The sequence below is a fragment of the Triticum urartu genome, chromosome 3 (assembly GCF_003073215.2).
Source record: "Triticum urartu cultivar G1812 chromosome 3, Tu2.1, whole genome shotgun sequence".
Lineage (NCBI taxonomy): Eukaryota > Viridiplantae > Streptophyta > Magnoliopsida > Poales > Poaceae > Triticum > Triticum urartu.
Genome location: NC_053024.1, coordinates 740825887 through 740836372, shown reverse-complemented (window position 1 = coordinate 740836372; position 10486 = coordinate 740825887).

The following is a 10486-nucleotide window of genomic DNA, read 5'->3' as shown; positions in this document are numbered from 1 at the left end:
ACCCGCTGGAGCCGGCACTTCGCGGAGATGGACCAAGGCCAAGGCCAAGCACAGGAGCCCTGATAGCACCATCACCAGCATTGGCTCCTCCACTGCGCCCCCACGCATCCCCATGCCTCCGCCACCCATGACCCTCTCCGTCTCCATATCCGGTGAGCAGGGCAGAGCAGAGCACCCCCTTCCTTGCTTCCTTTCTTGCTAGGGTTTCGCTGGATTCAGGCGGGGATCACTTGCTTGTTCTTCCTAGCCTAGCCTAGGGTTGCTGAATGCTGATTCAGTAAGAGCTTGCTAGTAGCTAGGGTTTCGCTGGACCCCTTAGTTTCTCAATTACTTCTGTTCTGGTCCTTATTAATCCCATTATTTAAGAGCCCATGCTCGCTTAGTTATCCATCCATTCACTACCTGCTACATACATTTAATTTGTGCTCCTGTGCTAATTTGATAACAATCCTAGCCCTCTATAGTTTAGTTTCTGCTCAATTAAAGAAACTAGGCAGGCATGCCGTACATGCTCTGCTCCAAGGCAATTGCTTCTGTCGTCGGACGTTACCACAAGGAATGCTCTGTAGAAAATGTGTTAGCTTCACTAAAAATGTGTTTCCTAGGATCTGATGCATGTGTGTGTTCGCGTGGTTGTGTGCAGGCAGTTGAAGGAAGGGGGCGGGCCATGGAGAAGCTGCTAGGTGCGGGCTCCGACTCTGAAGCCATGGATGGAAGGTACCTCTATTGCCCATCTCCTCTGTCTCTTCTTCTTCTTTTGCTGCTGCAGAGCAACCCATATAGTGATATGGGTGCTCAATAGCCTCCGACCCTGGTTATTCTCTATGTAACAATTCATATCAGTAATTCTATCTATGACATCTATATTAAGTTCAACGTGTATGCTTTGTGGAAGTATGTATTTACTCTATTTTGAAGCTGTTGCCGTAGTTGTTTTTGTAAAATATTTGCTGACTAGGAAATGATGCTCTCATAGACAATAACTAGCTTGTCAAATATTTGAGTAGATTTAGTGATTATATCTTACACAAGAGTAGGTTCATGTATATGTGCTAATTCAACTATATTAAAAGTGTTAGCCAAATTTTATTTCGTGGAATGAACACTTGAATTCAGCTCAGCATACTGGATGTTCTATCATCTTACTCCTTAGGTTTACAAACTAGTTGATGATGGTTTCCTTTGTCATGTTGCTCTTGGAAGTCCATAGTCTGAAACGGTTTGTGAATGTAGTTAGCATTTCGATCTTATTCATGTGGTACTCAAGAATAAGAAGTTGCAAGTCTGTTACAATCCCTTGCTGTATGTTTATTGAAGGGGTCAGATCCTCGTGAATGTTCCACATGAGACATCCAGCACGCTTCCATGCCATGGACCCTTGATGAACGAAGGTGGAGGAAGGCCACTGCATCTATGCTCGGCCGCGAGAAGATGACATGAATCTCGTCTGCCCGCTCATCCACTTGTAAGGTCACATCTCTAACTTCTCTGCTCCCTACTCTGAAAACTGAACCCCTTTCTTCTCTGTACATTTGATAGGTTGCAATTTGTCATTTCAACTGGATAGATGGCTGTATTCGTTTCGTCTTGCACTATATTTCTTGCTCAATTGTTGTTTGTACTTAGGTTGTACTAGTAGCCGCGGAACAAGTACAAGAAGGGTTTCAGATTTCTCATTTGTGCAAAGAATAAGTTCAGTCAATCTAATATTGATACTTACAGTGTAAACCCCTATGTAATTTCGGTGAATTCCCTTTGTAATCTTAGTGCTTGCAATGTAAAAGTGCAGTGTAAGATAGACTAATGAAAGACTGAAACTACCACTTCAGTAATTATAGTGTAATTTAATGTGCATTTTGCACAGTAATGTGTATTCCTTATCTTTATGGTGGCCTGAATTTAAAGTGGTGTTGGACTCTAATTTTCAGTAATGTGTCACTTCTAGTTTACCTAAATATTTTTGCATTCTTGTTAGTTTTGTGCCCCATTCTAAAGAAATTCAGTAAACGTGTATGTCCGATTATGTAAATACAATATTTTACAAACCATTTAGATACAACAACATGATCTTTGTTTTCTTTCCCACAAGAAGCTAATTTGGCTTACATGAAGGGGTGCATCCTCTTCATCTTGCAGGTGTGACTCATGTCCTCGCATTCTTACTTCACCTTCGTTTCCATCAGCTTCTTGATCCTGAAATTTTAAGATAAATTGCAAGTACTCAGTATCATGTTCTTAAACAAAGCTATTGTTTTTTTCTTGAATGTTAGTGTTTTCTCTAACCTATGTATAGTGTCAACAAAGATCTAAATTACCACATGGAGATGCATTTTTTGGCGGCATCTTACATCACAGTAATTTACAACGAAGATAGGTTTACAATGTCTTTTTTATAGCAACTATAATGCTTAGCTGCAGATTTTCTCGAATGTACATATGTATTTTGTATGCATGGCAGATTCTATCTTCGGTAGTGTTATCTATGTAGTCTGATTTATACACTGCATTCCTAAGCTGAAATATATTTTGTAACTTAAATATATAGTCCAAGTTTCATCGAGTTATTTGTCACTTTTTAATTGAATATCTTTTTGTAACTGAAATATCTATGTACTTACAGTGCATATCTAATAAGGCCCTTCCTAGCGAGACCTAAGTTTAACTGAACATCTTTTTTGCCGATAGTCGTAGGTTTTTATGCCCCATGTATTTAACTGAATATCTTTTATGTCCTGATGCCTCATGTATTTATAGTAGTAATGTTCTAATTTAGTGTTTCTTCAACATGCTCAGGGACTCAGGGCAATGGATAAAATCTAGATGCTAAGTTGACTTTTTTCGTGCGGATTTGGTTATCGTGAAGAGATGCACATAGGGTTAATTGCTACAAATACTGAAAACTTTGAAACAGGTGACGGCGACGACCATGATCGTAATCACAAGCACTGAAGAGCACTGCCATGTTCCTGCACTTTAGTGTTATCTCAATCGCTGCATGGAAATAGTATGATTTATTACTTCACATTTTCTGTACCATGAGGACAACTGTCACATTGTGCCAATATATGTGTAGCCTTGAAAGGTGTCCTCTAAGTGTTGTTACTATTGATGATTTGAGTTGCAATTAACGTTCTTCACAATACGCTCCAAAATCCTATCTGAGTGTTGGATTTGAGTTGCTTGCCTAGACTATTTTCTGTGCTGCAGCATTTTGTGCAGCATTTTTTATTTTTATTTTTTAATCCCTAATTAGTTACTAGTAGCGTGGGAATAAATGGTACGCTACAAGTATCTAGAATGCTAGTAGCGCCTGGTATTCTAGACACGCTACTACTATTTCGTTAGTAGTACCGCTGGTTTGTTTCCAATAGTAGTAGCGCGCACAGGAGAAGCGCGCTATAGCTATTAGCAGTAGCGAGCTTCCATTAAGAGCGCTGCTGCTACACTTGTGTAGCAGTAGCGCTGGTGAGCACGCGCTACTGCTGCGTGTTAGCTGTAGCGCTTTATTAGTAGCGCCGGTCCCCGAGCTACTGATACACCTAAAACCCGCGCTGCTGCTAGCCTTTTCCCTAGTAGTGTAAGGCGGATGGTAACAGGAGGCAGGGGACACCATGTTTTACCCAGGTTCGGGCCCTCTTGATGGAGGTAAAACCCTACGTCCTGCTTGATTATTCTTGATAATATGTGTACTACAAGAGTTGATCTACCACGAGATCGGAGAGGCTAAACCCTAGAAGCTAGCCTATGGTATGATTGTATGTTGTCCTACGGACTAAAACCCTCCGGTTTATATAGACATCGGAGGGGGCTAGGGTTAGACAAGGTCAGTTACAAAGGGGGAGATATATATATCCGTATTGCCTAGCTTGCGTTCCACGCCAAGTAGAGTCCCATCCGGACACGGGACGAAGTCTTCAATCTTGTATCTTCATAGTCCAACAGTCCCGCCAAAGGATATAGTCCGGCTGTCCGGAGACCCCCTTATCCGGAACTCCCTCAACACCTTTTGGGAGAGACACACATGAATCGGAATTTATTAGAATACTCTATGTGCTTCACTTATATCTTTTGAGCTAAATAACTTTGCTCTAGTACTTCGCTTATATCTTTTTAGAGCACGGTGGTGGTTTTATTTTATAGAAATTATTGATCTCTCATGCTTCACTTATATTATTTTGAGAGTCTTTTAGAACAGCATGGCAATTTGCTTTGGTTATGAAATTAGTCCTAATCTGATAGACATCCGGGATGGGTATAATAAAAACTTTCATATAGAGTGCATTAAATGTTATGAGAAGTTTGATTCTTGATAGTTGTTTTGAGATATCGATATAAAGGTGGTAATATTAGAGTTGTGCTAGTTGAGTAATTATGGAATGGAGAAATACTTGTGTTGAAGTTGGCAAGTCCCGTAGCATGCACATATGGTAAACATTGTGTGACAAATTTGAAGCATGAGGTGTTCTTTGATTGCTTTCCTGATGAGTGGCGGTCGGGGACGAGCGACGGTCTTTTCCTGCCAATCTATCCCCCTAGGAGCATGCGCGTAGTGCTTGGTTTTGATGACTTGTAGATTTTTGCAATAAGTATGTGAGTTCTTTATGACTAATGTTGAGTCCATGGATTATACGCACTCTCAACCTTCCATCATTGCTAGCCTCTTCGGTACCGTGCATTGCCCTTTCTCATCTCGAGAGTTGGTGCAAACTTCCCTGTGCATCCAAACCCCGTGATATGATACACTCTATAACACATAAGCATCCTTATATCTTCCTCAAAACAGCCACCATACGTACCTATTATGGCATTTCCATAGCCATTCCGAGATATATTGCCATGCAACTTTCCACTGTTCTGTTTATTATGCCACGCTTCATCATTGTCATATTGCCTTGCATGATCATGTAGTTGACATCGTATTTGTGGCAAAGCCACCTTCATCATTCTTTCATACATGTCACTCTTGATTCATTGCATATCCCGGTACACCGCTGGAGCCATTCATATAGAGTCATATTTTGTTCTAAGTATTGAGTTGTAATTCTTGAGTTGTAAAGTAAATAAAAGTGTGATGATTTTCATTATTAGGGCATTGTCCCATGTGAGGAAAGTTCTTCGAAAAAAAAGAGAAAGACCATAAAAAAGGGAGGCCCAAAAAAATGAGAGAAAAAGAGAGAAGGGGCAATGTTACTATCCTTTTTCCACACATGTGCTTCAAAGTAGCACCATGATCTTCATGATAGAGAGTCTCTTATGTTGTCACTTTCATATATTAGTGGGAATTTATCATTATAGAACTTGGCTTGTATATTCCAACAATGGGACTCCTCAAATGCCCTAGGTCTTCGTGAGCAAGCAAGTTGGATGAACACCCACTTAGTTACTTTTGTTGAGCTTTCATATATTTATAGCTCTAGTGCATCCATTGCATGGCAATCGCTACTCCTTGCATTGACATCAATTGATGGGCATCTTCATAGTCCATTGATTAGCCGTGTCAATGTGAGACCTTCTCCCTTTTTATCTTCTCACACAACCTTCATCATCATATTCTATTGCACCCATAGTGCTATATCCATGGCTCGCGCTCATATATTGCGTGAAAGTTGAAAGAGTTTGAAAATACTAAAGTATGAAACAATTGTTTGGCTTGTCATTGGTGTTGTGCATGATGGGAGCATTTTGTGTGACGAATATGAAGCATGGCCAAACTATATGATTTTGTAGATATGCTTTATTTGGCTATGTTATTTTGATAAGACATGATTGCTTGGTTAGCATTGCTTGAAGTATTATTATTTTTATGCAAATATTAAACTTCTGTCTAGAATCTTTCGGATCTAAACATTCATGCCACAATAAAGAGAAATACATTTAAAATTATGTTAGCTAGCATTCCACATCAAAAATCCTGTTTTTATCATTTACCTACTCGAGGACGAGCAGGAATTAAGCTTGGGGATGCTTGATATGTCTCCAACGTATCTATAATTTTTGATTGTTCCATGCTATTATATTATCTGTTTTGGATGTTTATGGGCTTTATTATGCACTTTTATATTATTCTTGGGACTAACCTATTAACCGAAAGCCCAGTGCAAATTGCTGTTTTTTTGCCTATTTCAGTGTTTCGCAGAAAAGGAATATCAAATGGAATCTAAACGGAATGAAACTTTTGCGAGAATATTTTCTGGAATAAACGCAATCCAGGAGACTTGGAGTGGACGTCAAGGAAGCAACGGGGTGGCCACGAGGTAGGGCGGCGCGCCCAGGGGGCCAGGCGGGTCCCCCACCCTCGTGGGCCCCACGCAACTCCACCGACCTACTTCTTTCACCTATATATACTCTTATACCCTGAAAACATCCAGGGGAGCCACGAAACCACTTTTCCACTACTGCAACCTTCTGTACCCATGAGATCCCATCTTGGGACCTTTTCCGGCGATCTGCCAGAGGGGGATTCCATCACGATGGGCTTCTACATCAACACCATAGCCTCTCCGATGATGTGTGAGTAGTTTACCACATACCTTCGGGTCTATAGTTATTAGCTAGATGGCTTCTTCTCTATCTTTGGATCTCAATACAAAGCTCTCCTCGATGTTCTTGGAGATCTATTCGATGTAATTCTTTTTGCGGTGTGTTTTCCGAGATTCGATGAATTGTGGGTTTATGATTATGATTATCTATGAACAATATTTGATTCTTCTATGAATTCTTATATGCATGATTTGATATCTTTGCAACTCTCTTCGAATTATCAGTTTGGTTTGGCCTACTAGATTGATATTTCTTGCAATGGGAGAAGTGCTTAGCTTTGGGTTCAATCTTGCGGTGCTCGATCCCAGTGACAGAAAGGGAACCGACACGTCTTGTATTGTTGCCTAGATATTATCATAACTATGCGCTTTTCTATCAATTGCTCGGTAGTAATTTGTTAACCCACCGTAATATATGCTATCTTGAAATAAGCCACTAGTGAATCCTATGGCCCCCGGGTCTACTTTATATCATATTATTTTCCCGTCAACTAGCTATTCCTGTCGTCGTTTATTTTGCAATCTTTACTTTTTAATCTATACAACAAAAATACTAAAAATATTGATATTATTATCTCTATCAGATCTCACTTTCGTAAGTGACCGTGAAGGGATTGACAACCCCTTTATCGCGTTGGTTGCGAGGTTTTTGTTTGTTTGTGCAGGTACTAGGTGACTTGCGTGTAGTATCCTACTGAATTGATACATTGGTTCTCAAAAACTAAGAAAATACTTACGCTACTTTGTTGCATCACCCTTTGCTCTTCAAGGGAAAACCAATGCATGCTCAATAGGTAGCATGCTTGCGGCTACATGTGTGGTTACCTCGACACCGGCTCTCGACCACGACATTGACCACGCCGACCACTCGCGCGGCTACCTCAATCGAGGCTACCGCCCCATGCTATCGGCTACCTCAACATTGACAGAAAGGGCTACCACCTCGCCCGAGCACGTCACGAGCTTCCTCTACAGTCCAAGCTACCGTGACGCAACACTGTCCATGACGTTCTCGTTCCTACAAAGGGGAGATGTTAGCCCACTGGTTTATACTTTGTTTTCTCTCCAGTCTGACCATCTACGACGTTCCTATTGTTCACGATGCTACCACTACAATTGCAGATGGATGTTAGAGATATAGTGCGTTTACATGTATTTGATAGTTTAGGATTTGTAATCGGTCTCCTACCTTATATCTCTAGGAGATCCTTCTTGCCCTCCAAGTCTGTACTCCTATCTATACTTTCCCGTGAGGGTCAATATAATATCCATCATATTCTGCCAATCTTTCTCTCTCTATCGTTCTACACGGCAGACCGCAGTTCGTGAGGCCAGAGGCTTAAGCCGTCATCGATGTTTTCGGTGACTTCGGAAGCCGTATTGTCAAACTGTCTGAACTTGCATTATGAATGTCCCATACCTTCCAGAGAACGATGAGCACAACAAACGTTGTGACGCAGGCAGCCGGCGGTGTGCCTGGTACAAGATGTCCACGAAGGGTGAGCTCGAGGGTGTGAAGCCAATGGCGGCCCAAATATTGCACGCTGGGTGCAGGAGAAAAATAGGTGCAGGCGGTCTTCCTCGGCAGCAGAGCACCGAGGGCAGGTCAAATTGTCTTGAAGGGTCTTCCGGTGTATGTTCGATTTGGTGTTAAGGCGGTTTAAGTAGAAGAACCATCTGAATATCCTGACTTTGGCTGGCACACGCGAGGCCCATATGATCTACAGAACTGGTTCAACCGGCTGGGTCGAGAAGGCAGAGTATGCCCCTTTGGTGGAGGAGCATTCCCCATGAAGCATGTTATCAACCTTACTGATATGAATAGGGTCAAACCCTAAATCTGTTGACTACTAGATGTTAGGTTAATATAATTTGAAAATCTAAGAGACAAATTAAACTACCTTTTCATAATATTTTGAACTTTTATTGCTCACCACATAATGCACATGGTAACAAATTAAACTATAACCACCAGTTGAGGTAGTTGTGTTGGGCAATGAGTTTTTTCTCTCCAATTTCAAATCGAGATAGAATGTGATGTGCAATTGAGTCTGATTCCTTGTTCAATATGCACGACAGTGTTCTTGCATGCTGGTGTGCAGAGACCTCTTCTTCTGTTACTCGAGGGTTGATTGTCCACATGCAGAAATAAGTGTTTATTTGAAGCCAGGTGGTTTGGACGTGTCATTGTTCGTCCATGCCATGACAGTTGCAGGTACTGTACATACCCGGACTTATAGGTACTGAAGCGTGTGTACGTTAGTGACTTCTTGCATTCTTCATAGCGGTCCTTGACATGAAACAGTCACCATGAATACGAGACAAAAATTAGTTTTCTCTTTCTTCAATTTTCTTTGCGTTAACGTTTAACCAACTATCACCTTCCATTATACAATATACTCCCTCCATTCCTAAATATAAGTCTTTGGAGAGATTCCACTATGGACCACATACGGAGCAAAATGAGTGAATCTATACTCTAAAATGCATTTAGATACATCCGTATGTGATCTATAGTGAAATCTCTATAAAGACTTATATTTAGGAACGGAGGGAGTATTACTATATGTACGTACTTCTTGACAGCTGGAGTACTACACAGTTCACACTACAGTAATGTCCCTCAAAAAAAATGTCCACTCAGGGTTGTTTATCAAGTTAGTTACCGTGTTAAACTCTTAGGAAAAGTAGACTTATTTATGGTGCAAAACATAAAAGTTATTATGTGCCACATATATGTGATTGAAATAAGGGAACATGCACCTGACTTAGTTTAAGTTGAAGAATCATATATCAGGGGAACTCCAAGGGGAATCTCAAAACGAACGACACCAAATGTTGGCAGACACGTCTGGACATGTTCATGGACAACGGGCAGGTGCCGGCCATCCAACCATAGTCACAAAATCCGGACAGCGGGCTATGACTAACAGTGGGACAGGAGGACCAAGTGAAAAAAAAGGTGAGCAGGGCACATGGTTTGTGGGAAGATCTGGTCCAACTAACAGTGGATCAGGTGGACCAGACCTCCCCCCCCCCCCCCCCCCCCCCCCCCCCACTATGCACAAAAGTTTTTTGTCTCCAATTTCAAATCGAGATAGAAAGTGACGTGTAATTGGGTCTGATTCCTTGTTCGATATGCACGACAGTGTTCTTGGTTGTGTCCATGCTCGTGTGCAGAGACTTCTTCTTCTGTTACTCGAGGGTTGATTGTCCACGTGAAGAAATAAGTGTTTATTTGAAGCCGGGTGGTTTGCAAGTATAATTGTTCGTCCATGCTATGGTAGTTGCAGGCACTGTACATACCCGGACACATAGGTACTGCAGCTTGTGTACGTTAGTGACTTCTTGCATTCTTCATAGCGGTCCATCACATGAAACAGTCACCATGAATACGAGACAAAAATTAGTTTTCTCTCTCTTCAATTTTTTTTTGCGTTAACAGTTAACTAACTAATGCACGTGGACGTATTACATCGATCACCTTCCATGATACAATATATTACTATGCACTTACTGCTTGAAAGCACAGTACACACTAGACTAATGTCCACTCAGGGTTGTTCCTCAACTTAGCTACCGTGTTAAACTCTTAGGAAAGTAGACCTATTTACAATCCGAAATTTTTTTATAATGTGCCACATATATGGGATTGAAATAAGGGAACATGCACCTGAATTAGTTTAAGCTAATTGAAGAATCATATATTAGGGCAACTCAAACGGGGATCTCCAAACGAACGACACCCAATGTAGGCAGACACTTCTGGACATGTCCATGGACAACGGGCAGGTGCCAGCCATCCAACCATAGTTACCAAATCCGGACAACGGGCTATGACTAACAGTGGGCCAGGAGGACCAAGCGAAAAAAAAGAGGTGAGTGGGACACATGGGTTGTGGGAAGATGTGTTCCAACTAATAGTGGATCAGTTAACCCCCCCCCCC